Source organism: Gorilla gorilla, chromosome 23 (assembly GCF_029281585.2).
Source record: "Gorilla gorilla gorilla isolate KB3781 chromosome 23, NHGRI_mGorGor1-v2.1_pri, whole genome shotgun sequence".
Taxonomy (NCBI): Eukaryota; Metazoa; Chordata; class Mammalia; order Primates; family Hominidae; genus Gorilla; species Gorilla gorilla.
In genome coordinates, this window is record NC_086018.1 from 3,857,482 (window position 1) to 3,869,853 (window position 12,372).

The window sequence follows — 12,372 nt, forward strand, 5'->3', positions numbered from 1 at the left end:
CCAGGGGAAGGTTCACACCAAGCCCTGCCCCTTCCCACCCTGATCCCTCGGACTTTGGGGCCAGGCCCTCCCTTACTGGGGCTGGGCAGTGACACTACCTAGGAGCAGCCACCAGGGGGTGTCACGACCCTGGCGCTTTCTTAGGCAGAGGGTGGCCAGCTGATGCTGGGAACCCGGGCGCCTTCTCAGACCCGTAGGCCTCCAGCTCACCCTGCCGATGACACTGGCGGTGAAGCTGAGGTCCGAGGAATGGGGACTGGGCAACAGGCTGGAGGAAAACATCTCGGTCAGAGCCACGCCCCTGGGGGGTTCCCAAGAGCAAGCCCAGAGTGAAACCCAAGCTTGTGATCCTCTCCAGAGGGAGGCCTGGTTCTCAGGGAACAGCAAACAGGAAGATGTCCCCAGATCCCAGGGATCAGGGCTTGGACCAGCCGGGGACGCAGCCCAGAGGGAGTGGGTCCAGAAGGAAACAGCTAGACACAGCAGCCTTCACCATTGGCAGCCCCTCCAGGCCTCCCTCGGGGCCTGCTCCCTCCTCTGTGCACAGTTCCAACACCTGGAGCAGGGTTCTGGGAAGGGCTGGTGGAGGTGGGCTGGTGGGAGGCGGTGATCACAGCCCAGCACCTGGATATCACCAGGGGCACTGGGGCCAGGGGCCAGGTGAGGCCAGGTCGGGGCTATCCTTCAGGAGCTCCGAAAACCTGGTGATTCCAAAGGGCCCATAGACAAACAGGGTTTTATGCCTGTGGAGTTAAGTCCCACTGGGTCTGAGCTCTGGAGGGCTGTGTCTCTGGGGCTCTGCATGGGTGAGGTGGAGGTAGGCTCAACTGGTGTACAAGTCACTCTTCAATCCTTATTTTATTTATTTAATTTTTTTTTTAAAAATTAAACCAATAGAGATGGGGTCTCACTATGTTGACCAGGCTGGTCTTAACTCCTGACTTCAAGCAGTCCCCCCATCTCAGTCTCCCAAAGTGCTAGGATTACAGGGGTGAGCCACTGCACCCGGCCTCAATCCTTATTTTGGCCTGAGAGGAAAGGCTGTGACCCCATTTGCAGGGGAGAAGACTGAAGCTGGAGGGGCAGGCCTTGCTCTGGGTTGCACAGCAGCAAGAGAAGTGGGAGCTGGCCATTAGACTTCCTGGACCCGACACGCTGGTGGGGTACAGCCTGGTTCTCCAGGTCCCATGGGGCTCAGCCCAGGACTACCTCGGGGGGTGAGGGACTTAAATCCTCTCCTTCATTCTCATCACCCCTTCCCCCATCATTTCCTGAGGAAGGACATTCAGGGACCTGAAGGGGTGGCCTGCCCCTCCACACCTGTGGATGTTTCTCATCAGGTGGGACAAGAGACTGAGAAAAGAAAGAGACACAGAGACAAAGTATACAGAAAGAAAAGTGGGCCCAGGGGACCTGCACTCAGCATATGGAGGACCCACGCTGGCACCAGTCTCTGAGTTCCCTAGTATTTATTGATCATTGTCTCTACCATCTCAGAGAGGGGGATGTGGCAGGACAATGGGGTAATAGTGCGGAGAGGGTCAGCAGGAAAACACGTGAACAAATGTCTGTGTCATAAACAAGGTTAAGAAAAAGGTGCTGTGCTTTGATGTGCATATACATAAACATCTCAATGCATTAAAGAGCAGTATTGCCACCAGCATGTCCCACCTCCAGACGTAAGGCAGTTTTCTCCTATCTCAGTAGATGGAATATACAATCGGGTTTTACACCGAGACATTCCTTTGCCCAGGGACAATCAGGAGAGAGATGCCTTCCTCTTATCTCAACTGTAAAGAGGCCTTCCTCTTTTACTAATCCTCCTCAGCACAGACCCTTTACGGGTGTCGGGCTGTGGGATGATCAGGTCTTTCCCTTCCCAGGAGGCCATATTTCAGACTGTCACATGGGGAGAAACCTTGGACAATACCCGGCTTTCCTAGGAAGAGGTCCCTGCAGCCCTCTGCAGTGTTTTGTGTCCCTGCTTACTTGAGATTAGGGAGTGGTGATGACTCTTAACAAGCATGCTGCCTTCAAGCATTTGTTTAACAAAGCACATCCTGCATAGCCCTAAATCCATTAAACCTTGAGTCGACACAGTACATGTTTCTGTGAGCACAGGGTTGGGGCTAGGGTTACAGATTAACAGCATCTCAAGGCAAAAGAATTTTTCTTACTACACAACAAAATGGAGCCTCTTATGTCTACTTCTTTCTACATAGACACAGTAACAGTCTGATATCTCTTTCTTTTCCCCACAGGGACCTTCCTGGCTGTGCCTCGGGTCAGGACTAGAATGACACCCATTCATTTCCCTGGGCCTTTGCTCGGGTGGTCCCTGCACCCTGGCCTCTGCCTGACGAGGATGGTGGGGAGAGGAGGGAGGACGTCCCCCACAGTGCTGTCTCCACTGTTCCTGCTGCCCAGGCCTCTGGGCTTCCAGGACTGCAGCGGGTCGATGGGTGGGCTGGCCTGAGCCCAGGAATGCACTTCAGCTCCTGGTTGAGCAATGTCACTGAGGCTTGGGAGTCGGGTAGGGGCGGGAGGAGGCGTCCACAGGCCCCCATACCATGAGAGGCAGCCGTGGGAACAGCCTACCTCTAAACAATCACTGCGGCCCAGGCTGACCAGGGGCTCTGGCCAGACATAGGGGCCTGGCAGGCTGTGTGGCCTGTAAGGACACAGTCTGTCTCTGTGCCTCAGTTTCTCTGCTGCCCAGATGGAGGCGCCCGGACTCCAGGTGTAGACATCTGGAGCAGGCAGTGTTCAGCTGGGGAGGAAGCGGGGAGGACTGTGGGGGCCATGTGGGAAGGATTCCACCCCACATCACCTGCACCCCTGCTGAGCCTGGTCAACGGAGCCCCTCAGTGGGTCTTCACTCCCCTGGCTGCCTCCCATTTAGGCACCCTGAGGCCTGGGGAGAACAGAGCCAGGCCTGTGTCCCCAGAGAGGCTGCGCTGCCAGCACAGTAGTAGCGGATTTGGATTCAGGGAAGCAGACCTGCAGCCAGGGTGGGAAAGAGCTGCAGGTGGGGTTGGGCCCCCACATGGCACAGCCCCCCTCCCTGGAGGTCCATGCTGCATTTCCAGGACAGCAAGTCCCAGGGATGGATGGTGCCGGGTACCAAGGGCTAGAGGCATGGTCTGTCTGCATTTCCCACGTAAGTGTCTCGTAGTCACCAGCATTTGATGCTGTGAAGTCCCCCTGTCCTCTGTGCAGACTGGGAAGCCCTTGGTCACCCTGGGGGGGTTGGGGGACCCAGGCCAGGCTGCAGAAGCATAAGGACTTGAACCTGGGTCCTGAGTGACACCACCTTGGGTCTTCCTCCTTCTGCCTCTCTTCAGCTCCACCTTGATGCTGACTAGGCTGGGTCATGCGGAGAGGGTTAGGGGATAGAAATGGGAGCTGGGGAGCAGGGCTCCACTCTGGGAGGGGGGCAGCCTTGCCGGATCCAGGGCAGAGTTAAGCGGACCCAGCTCTGCTTTCCCAGAGCTGCTGAGAACCTGGGGAATGGTGTGGAGGTTCCAGGGAGCCCTGCCCCTACCTGGCAACAGCAGTGCAGCAGGCACCAAGTTTTCCTGCACATTGCGACAGTGTGACCATGGGCTCTGGCAGGCGGTAGGTGGGGTCTTTGGACCTACCAGCAGTGAGGGAGTTAACACAGCAGCTGACTTCTCTAGGCAAAGAAAACTCCCCTCAAACGCTTTGCTGCCTGGCCTCCTGCCAGGAACAAGCAGGAGCTGAAAACTAGAAGTTGAGGCGTGAGTTTGGCCACTCTGTAGTGTGCACTTGGTGAGGGCAGCAGCTCACCACAGCTGCCAGCCATCTGTCCATTCACCCATCTGTCCATCTGGCAGCCCGCTGTTCAGACTTGTCTGTCTGTCCGCCCATCTGTAAGCCCATCTCTGTCCCATTGTCTATCTGACCATCTTTCTCTTACTGTCCTCTTTTTCTAGCTATCTGGCCTGTCTGTTGATCCATCTTCGTGTCTGTCTTAAGCCCCCACCTGTTTGTCCATCTGTCCAATTACCTGTGAGTCTATCTATGCATCTTCTTGTCCATTCATCTGCCCAACCATCTGTCCCTCCATCTGCCCACCGGCCTCCCCTCTCCTTCTGGGCCGCAGAGCCATGGACCAGGACTGCGGAGCCATGGTTGACCTGGTCCTGCTGGGGCTGGGGCTGGGGCTGGCGCTGGCTGTGATTGTGCTGGCTGTGTTCCTATCTCGACACCAGGCCCCAAGTGGCCCCCAGGCCTTTGTCCACGCTGCTGTTGCTGCTGACTCCAAAGTCTGCTCAAATGTTGTACGGTGAGTGAGACGTGGGAGGAAGCTGGGTGGCTCTTGGCAGCCAGCCCTTCCTGGAGAAGGCGTGTGTGTGTGAGCATGTGTGTGTGTGAGATTATGTGTGAGTGTGAGTGTGTGTGGGTATATGTGTGAGTGTGTTTGTGGGGTGTGGGTGGGTGTGAATGTGTGTGGTTGTGTTTGTGTATGTGTGAGTGTGTGGGTGTGTGTGGGTGTGAGTATATGTGAGTGTGAGTGTGGGGGGGTTTGGGTGGGTGTGAATATGTGTGATTGTGTTTTGCTGTGGGAGGGTGTGTGTGACTGTGAGTGTGTGAGTGTGAGTGTGTGGGTGTGTGGGTGTGTGTAAATGTGTGTGATTGTGTGTGTGAGTGTATGTGTGGGTGTTTGTGGGTGTGTGTGTGTGAATGTGAGTATGGGGGGTGTGGGTATGTGTGAATGTGTGTGATTGTGTGTGGGTATGTATATGCGTGGGTGTGTGTGTGTGTGCGTGTGTGTGTGTGTACACGTGCACTGGCCCAGGAAGCAGGAGCTGTGTGTGTGGGCTTCAGCACCTGCAGGGCTTGAGCGCAAGGAGACAGCCTCAGGGCCCTTGCACAGAACAGGTGGCAGGGTGTGCCCGTGGGGCAGATGGGGACTTTGGGACAATGGTGGTGTGTGAGTCCATACCTGGCTCCAGGATTCAGGAGGCCCATTTGCATATCCTAGGTGGGAACCTGTCTGGCCCCGCCTGACCCTGCTGGCCGGTGCAGGCCCCTTCAGTGAGGCCAATTCTCCAAGGCTGGGGTCTTCTCCCAGGGTCATGGGTGAAGGGGTTTGGAGGCTCCCTGCGTGGTACTGGCCTGCTGGGGTACACACAATGCTGCCATAGCCAGTCTGCCCCAACACCCAGCCCGGGGCCACATCTCAGGTCTCTCAGTCCTGAGGAGCCCGGTGCCCCACCCCTCACATCCTCTCTTCCTGAGTCAGGGCCTGGGTCTCGTGAGCTGAGTGACTGATACTTGGTGTCCTGGATGAGGTCGTGATGGAGAGGGGCCACAGTGGGTGTTTCCTGATCCTCTTCCAGGAAGGTGCTGCTGCCACTGCAGGGAGGACACATACAGGATGCCCCTTCCTGCCCCCTGCCTCCCATTGGGCCCACAAAAGCCAGGGCAAGCCTCCCCTCCCTGCTAGCCACCTGGTCTGCTTCCCAGAAATTCTGTCTTGCAGGCTGTTGGGAGGATCCCAGTACTTTGTAAACTAAAGCAAGGGAGGAGTGGCCATTCTCTCTCTTTGTTCATTTATTCACCTTTTCATTCATTCCTTCTTCCCTCCATTCCCCCATCTGTCCATCCTTCCCTGTCCTGATTGCTCACGCCACCCCCCAGCCCCTCCTGACCTGATCCTTTGGTTTCTCTTCAGGGCTTTCTGTCTCCTCCCACAGGGCTGAGAATGGCAGCTCAGGGACAAGTGGGGGCTGCGGACTGCTTAGTCTCCCCAGTGGCTCTCAGGGGATTTGAGGGTTTGACGCCAGCTGCCACCCCGGGCTGTGCCCCTCCTCTGCTCAGGAGGACATACAGGGATGCGACACCCACTTAAACTCGAAGTTGCAAAGATGCAAATGAGACTGGGGTCTCAGGCACCAGAGACCACCCGTGGGCACGTGGCTTTTGGGAGTGGGGACCTGCTGCCACAGATCTCTGAAGAGTCTGGACCTGCTGGGTCTCACCGAGTGACTGTCTGGGGGTCTCCATAGCATGCCCTGCTGTGTGCCTGACGGTCACTGGTTGGGTAGGGGTCTCTACTCTAAAGTTCCCTCTGCCGGCATCCCCTCGAACTCTCCCTTGGTGAAGAGAGGATGTGGTTTGCCCCAGTGTTTTATCAAGCAACTCTCTCCACTTCCAGTTTTAAGAAGCTGAGGGTGGAAGAGAGCCTGGGGCTGGCCCCAGCTGCTGCTGTGAAACAGGGGTCACTGGATGCTGCGACCCTGGCCGGGCTGGCTGGAGGCCTCAGGAAGAGGCCTGCTACAGCGTCATCCTGGCCAAGATTCCTCCCTGCAGAGGACCCTGGCCACACTGCCACAGGGTCTGCTGGGACCACCAGAAGCCCATGCTCCTGCCTCCATCTCTCCCCTCTGTGCTCACCTCTCACCAGGAGGCCCTCCCAGAGTTCAGTGTCCTGCTTTTTTTTTTTTTTTTTTTTGAGACGGTGTCTCACTCTGTCACCAGGCTGGAGTGCAGTGGCGTGATCTCAGCTCACTGAAACCTCTGATTCCTCAGTTCAAATGATTCTCCTGCCTCAGCCACTTGAGTAGCTGGGACTACAGGTGCCAGCCACCATGCTCAGCTAATTTTTGTATTTTTAGTAGAGACGGGGTTTCACCATGTTGGCCAGATGGTCTCTATCTCTTGATTAGCCCGCCTTGGCCTCCCAAAGTGCTGGCATTACAGGAGTGAGTCATGGCGCCCGGCCTCATCTCCTACTCTTTCAGCACCAGGTTTTATTCTTAGGATTCTGCTACAGCCGGAGCCCCTGGGTGCGAGCTCCTAAGCTTTCTGTGAGTGTGGACCCAGCACCGTGCCTAGTAGACATACAAAAGGAGCATGGTGACAGTGAGGTCTGTCATCTCCAGCATAATGACTGCTTTGATCCTTGTGAAAAAGGTGATTTTTGGCTGGGTGTGGTGGCTCACACCTGTAATCCCAGCACTTTGGGAGGCCGAGGGGGTGGCTCACTTGAGGTCAGGAGTTAGAGACCAGCATGGGCAACATGGTGAAAACACGTGTCTACTAAAAATACAAAAATTAGCTGGGCATGGTAGCGGGTGCCTGTAATCCCAGCTACTTGGGAGGCTGAGACAGGAGAATCACTTGAACCCAGGAGGCAAAGTTTGCAGTAAGCCTAGATTGCACCACTGCACTCCAGCCTGGATGACAGAGCAAGACTTGCTCTCAAAAAAAAAAAAAAAAAAAAGAAAGAAAAGTTTATATTTTTGTTCTAATGGTTATCTTAATATCTTCATTCTATAATTATATGTTTTATGTAATTATAATAGCTATATAAGATATAATACCCCTAGTATGTTGTTTTTTGGATATTCTACTCGTTCCTGATGGTTAATTTATGTGTCAACTTGGCTAAGCTATGGTGCCCCGTTGTTTGGTCAAATACTTGTCAATATCTTGCTGGGAGGTTATTTCATAGATGTGGTTAATACTGACAGTCAATTGACTTTAAGTAAAAGAGATTACCCACCATAATATGGGTGGGCCACCTCCAATCAGTTGAAGGCCTTAAGAACAAAAACAGGTTTCCCAGAGAAGCAGGAATTCTGCTTCAAGACTGTAACACACAAACCCTGTCTGAGTTTCTGGCCTCCTGACTGCTCTACAGATGTGAGGTTCCAGACTTCGAGATCAACTCTTACCTGAATTTATAGCCTGCCGGCTTGCCCTACAGATTTTAAACTTGCTAGTCCCCACAATCATGTGAGCCAATTCCTAAATAAATCTCTCTCTATGTATAATCTATTGGTTTAGTTTCTCTGAAAAGCTTTCACATCCAGTTTCCTGGATGTTAAGAATTACTGAAACTAGCTAGTAACTTTTTTTTTTTTTTTAAGACAGAGTTTTGCTCTTGTTGCTCAGGGTGGAATGCAATGGCACAATCTCAGCTCACCGCAACCTCCACTTCCTGGGTCCAAGCAATTCTCCTCCCTCAGCCTCCTGAGTAGCTGGGATTACAGGCATGTGTCACCATGCTTGGCTAATTTTTGTATTTTTAGTAGAGACAGGGCTTCTCCATGTTGGTCAGGCTGGTCTTGAACTCCCAACCTCAGGTGATCCACCGCCTTGGCCTCACAAAGTGCTGGAATTACAGGCATGAGCCACTGCTCCAGGCTCCCAGTAAATTCTTCTTTTCCGTGATGTGTCTCTTACCTCTAATAATACTTTTCTTCTTAAAGTCTACTTCATTAAAAATAGTTATGCTGGGCATGGTGGCTCATGGCTGTAATCTTGGCACTTTGTTGGAGTTCGAGGTGGGTGGATCACTGAAGCCCAGGAGTTCAAGACCAACCCGGGCAACATGGCGAGACCCTGCCTCTACAAAAAATATGAAAATTAGCTGGGTGTGGCTAATATAATTCTAAGTTGGCACACTTGTAGTCCCAGCTACTTGGGATGCTGAGGTGGGAGAATCGCTTGAGCCTAGAAGGGAGAGATTGCTGTAAGCCAAGATCACATCACTGCACTCCAGCCTGGGAGACAGAGTGAGGCTCCATCTCCAAAAAAAAAAAAAAAGTTATACAGCTTTCTTGGTTAGTGCATGCATGACATATTTTTCATTATTTTCCACCTCTCTGTATCCTTATATAAAAGGCATTAGTTGGGTTTTACTTTATTTTCAATTATTTCAATTTTTATTGTCCTTTTAAATGTAACTAATGATTTATTTGGGTTGAAACCCACCACCAATTTGTTTTCCATGCCTATTCTATTTCTTCTTATCTCCTCTCACATCTTGTTTTGGATTTATTATTTTTATTATTTAATTTCCTCCTTCTCTATTAGTTTCATAACTGTGCAGTCTTAGAGTTATTTTAAAAGATGACTGGATTATTTTAGAGCTTACAACATGCATCCTTCACTTATCAAAGTCTAACATGAGCTAGTACTTTTTGTTGTTGTTGTTGAGATAGAGAGAGTCTTCCTCTGCTGCCCAGGCTGGAGTGCAGTGAAGCAATCTTGGTTCACTGCAACCTCCACTTCTTGGGTTCATGCAATTCTCCTGCCTCAGTCACCTGAGTAGCTGGGACCACAGGTGTGCACCACTATGCCCGGCCAATTTTTGTATTCTTTTTTAGTAGAGACAGGGTTTCACCATGTTGGCCAGGCTGGTCTTGAACTCCTGACCTTAAGAGATCTGCCTACCTCGGCGTCCTAAAGTGTTGGGATTACAGGCGTGAGCCACCGCGCCCAGCCTATGAGTTAGTACTTCTATCCTCTTCCTAGTCAGTACAAGAACCTTGGAACAAGAACTAAATTTACCCCCAGTGACTTATATGCTAATATTTTTGTGTATTTTAAATATGTGTGTGTGCATAGATGTACCTGTGTGTTTTTTGTGTTTTTATTCTTATTTATGTTGAGAGTGTAGAGCTATGTAAGAGTAAAGAGAATTGTGTAATGAAGCCCCACGTATCCATTCAATTTCAACAACAATCTTATGGCCAAGCTAATTTCATGTATACTCTTTCCTGCTTCCCTCTACCCCACATTATTTCAGTGCAAATCCCAGATATATAACTGTACCCATACATATTTCAGTATGTTTTATTTATTTTAAACCCCACAAGATATCATTTTCTATACTACTGTCATTTTATACCAATAACATTCATTTAGATTTACCCACACGTTTACCCTACCCTCCGGGTCCTGTTTCAAAATCAAACCCATGCTCACAGGCCAATTTTTTTTCTTTTAGAAACAGGGTCTCACTTTGTCACTCAAGCTGGAGTGCAGTGGTGTGATTATAGCTCAATGCAGCCTCCAATTCCTGGACTCAAGGGACCCTCCTGCCTCAGCCTGCCAAGTAGCTTGGACTATAGCTGTGTGTTTTATTATTATTTTGTAGACATGGGGTCAGGCTATGTTGTCCAGGCTATTCTCAAATTTCCTGGTCTTGAGCAATCCTCCTGCCTCAGTCTCTCAAAGGTTGGGATTACAGGTGTGAGGCAAGGCACCCAGCTCAGCCACAGAGCCCTGTTGCATCTCTCTTACTAGGAGCAAGAGCTGACTGCCCCCTCATCCCCATTCCAGAGTGTTGGGGCTGTGTTCAGCCGAGGCCAGGCCACTGGCATGGCCCACGGAGTGGGATCATTCACTGCTGCCCCAAATGTGAGATCATTCCACCTTGACAAGACTTCCTCATCCAATCCCTTTACTTGACAGCTGGGGAAACCAAAGCGCACAGAGCACCCCCAGCTCACTCGGTGTCTCAGAGCTGATCCATGAGCAGAGGCCGAGATCCTGGGATCTTGTCCCCCAGCCACCCCGCAAGCTTACTCCCTTTCTGCTGGAAGAGATGGGGCTGGACCTCGACCAGCAGCCCTGGCCTGGACATGACTGTGCTCACGCAGGTATTGAGGCCGAGATGCCCCGGCATCATATTTCTTTCTCTTTTTTTTTCTTTTTTTTTTTTGAGACAGTGTCTCTGTCACTCAAGCTGGAGTGCAGTGGCATGATATTGGCTCACTGCAACCTCTGCCTCCTGGTTAAAGTGATTCTCCTGCCTCAGTCTTCCAAGTAGCTGGGCCTACAGGCTTGTACCACCACGCCTGACTAATTTTTGTATTTTTACTAGAGACGGGGTTTCCCCACGTTGGCCAGGCTCATGTCGAACTCCTGACCTCAGGTGATCCACCTGCCTTGGCCTCCCAAAGTGCTAGGATTACAGGCATGAGCCATGGCGTCACTTAAATGTAGTGAGAGGCCGGGCAAGGGGCTCATGCCTGTAATTCCAGTACTTAGAGAGAACGAGGCTGTCCGATCACCTAAGGTCAGGAGTTTGAGACCAGCCTGGCCAACATGGTGAAACCGTGTCTCTACAAAAAAATAGAAAAAAAAATCCCTGCGTGGTGGTGAGTATCTGTAGTCCTAGTTACTCAGGAGGCTGAGGCATGAGAATCGCTTAAACCTCGGAGGTGGAAGCTGCAGTGAGCTGAGATGGCGCCACTGCACTCCAGCCTTGGTGACAGAACAAGACTTTGTCTCTAAATAATTAAATAAATAAATATGGCTGAGCATGGTGCCTTAGGCCTGTAATCCCAACACTTTAGGAGGCTGAGGCAGGTGGTTCATGAGGTCAGGAGCCCGAGACCAGCCTGGCCAAGATGGTGAAACACCAGGGGATCCTGTGCGAAGCACCATGGCTTCAGCTGGGGTGGGAGGAGTGGGTGGGCCTCTCTCTAATGACTTATCCTGGTGTTTGTGTTTCTAAAGATTTTATTGTGGAGAGCATATCCGATGATGGGGATTTGTAGGTAGGTAACTACTTTCCACGTAAGATCCAATGGGAGAGAGTTCCCAGGGGCCTTCGGGGTATCCATGCTGCTTGGGAGGTTAAGGGAGGGGGCATGAAATCAAAACGAAACAGGAAATATGTGTCATACTGTATTTGGTCTTTTCCTGGTTTATTGGCATAATAGTTAGAACTGTCTCTCTGGGCCATGAGGGTGATGTGTTATTTGAAGGTGGTCTTTCCCAGAACACCTGGCCTTTTCTTTTCTGCCTCTGCCAAACATCACAGCCTTTGGGTTGGATTAGTCAGCACCCCTTGGGATTGTGCAGAAAAGGTTTGGGGTTGCATCGAGTGTCACCTGTGGTGAACAGAATCTGAGGGACACAACTCTCTCACAGGCACTTCCTTCAACCTGGAGACAGAGTTCTCCTGGTGTGTGCCCAGGGGTGGAGGAGAAATTGACCATCGGCCTCTGAACTTTCAGGACTTTAAAAAGCACTCATGTTTCCATCCTCACTGTTGACTCCCGGCTTAAAGGGATCTCCCGGGGTGAGTAAGGAGGCGGGATCGGACCCTGGCAGTCTGACGGCAGCACCTGTGTTCCTCTGCACTGGGCCGTGGATGACATTGCACACCTTGGTGAGAATCAGGAATTGAGGCTAACCACATCTGAAATTGAGATGGGCCTTGAGTCATATAAATAGTTTGGAAAAGATGCATTTTACTACGCTGTTGAAAGAAACCATTTATTTCTCACGCCAGCAGGATAAATGGTTTTCAGTATCCACTTAACTGCTCATTGACTCTTACTGTAGATGAGGAGGTGGCCAGCAGCCCCTGCCCTCCCCCAGTTGTAGGCCCAAGGTAACCAGCAATTGACTGGATATAATGGAAGAGTGGTGCATTCGGAGGTATCTGTATTAATGGGACCCACATGATATGGATGAGAGCTATTAGGGTGAGAAAAAGCCTGGGAGCACAATGAAATATTTAAATATTAAACAAAACATTGTTGAAATCTCCATTGTACTTTAGTACTTGAAGTCATTCTTGTGGTCATCACTGCCTTT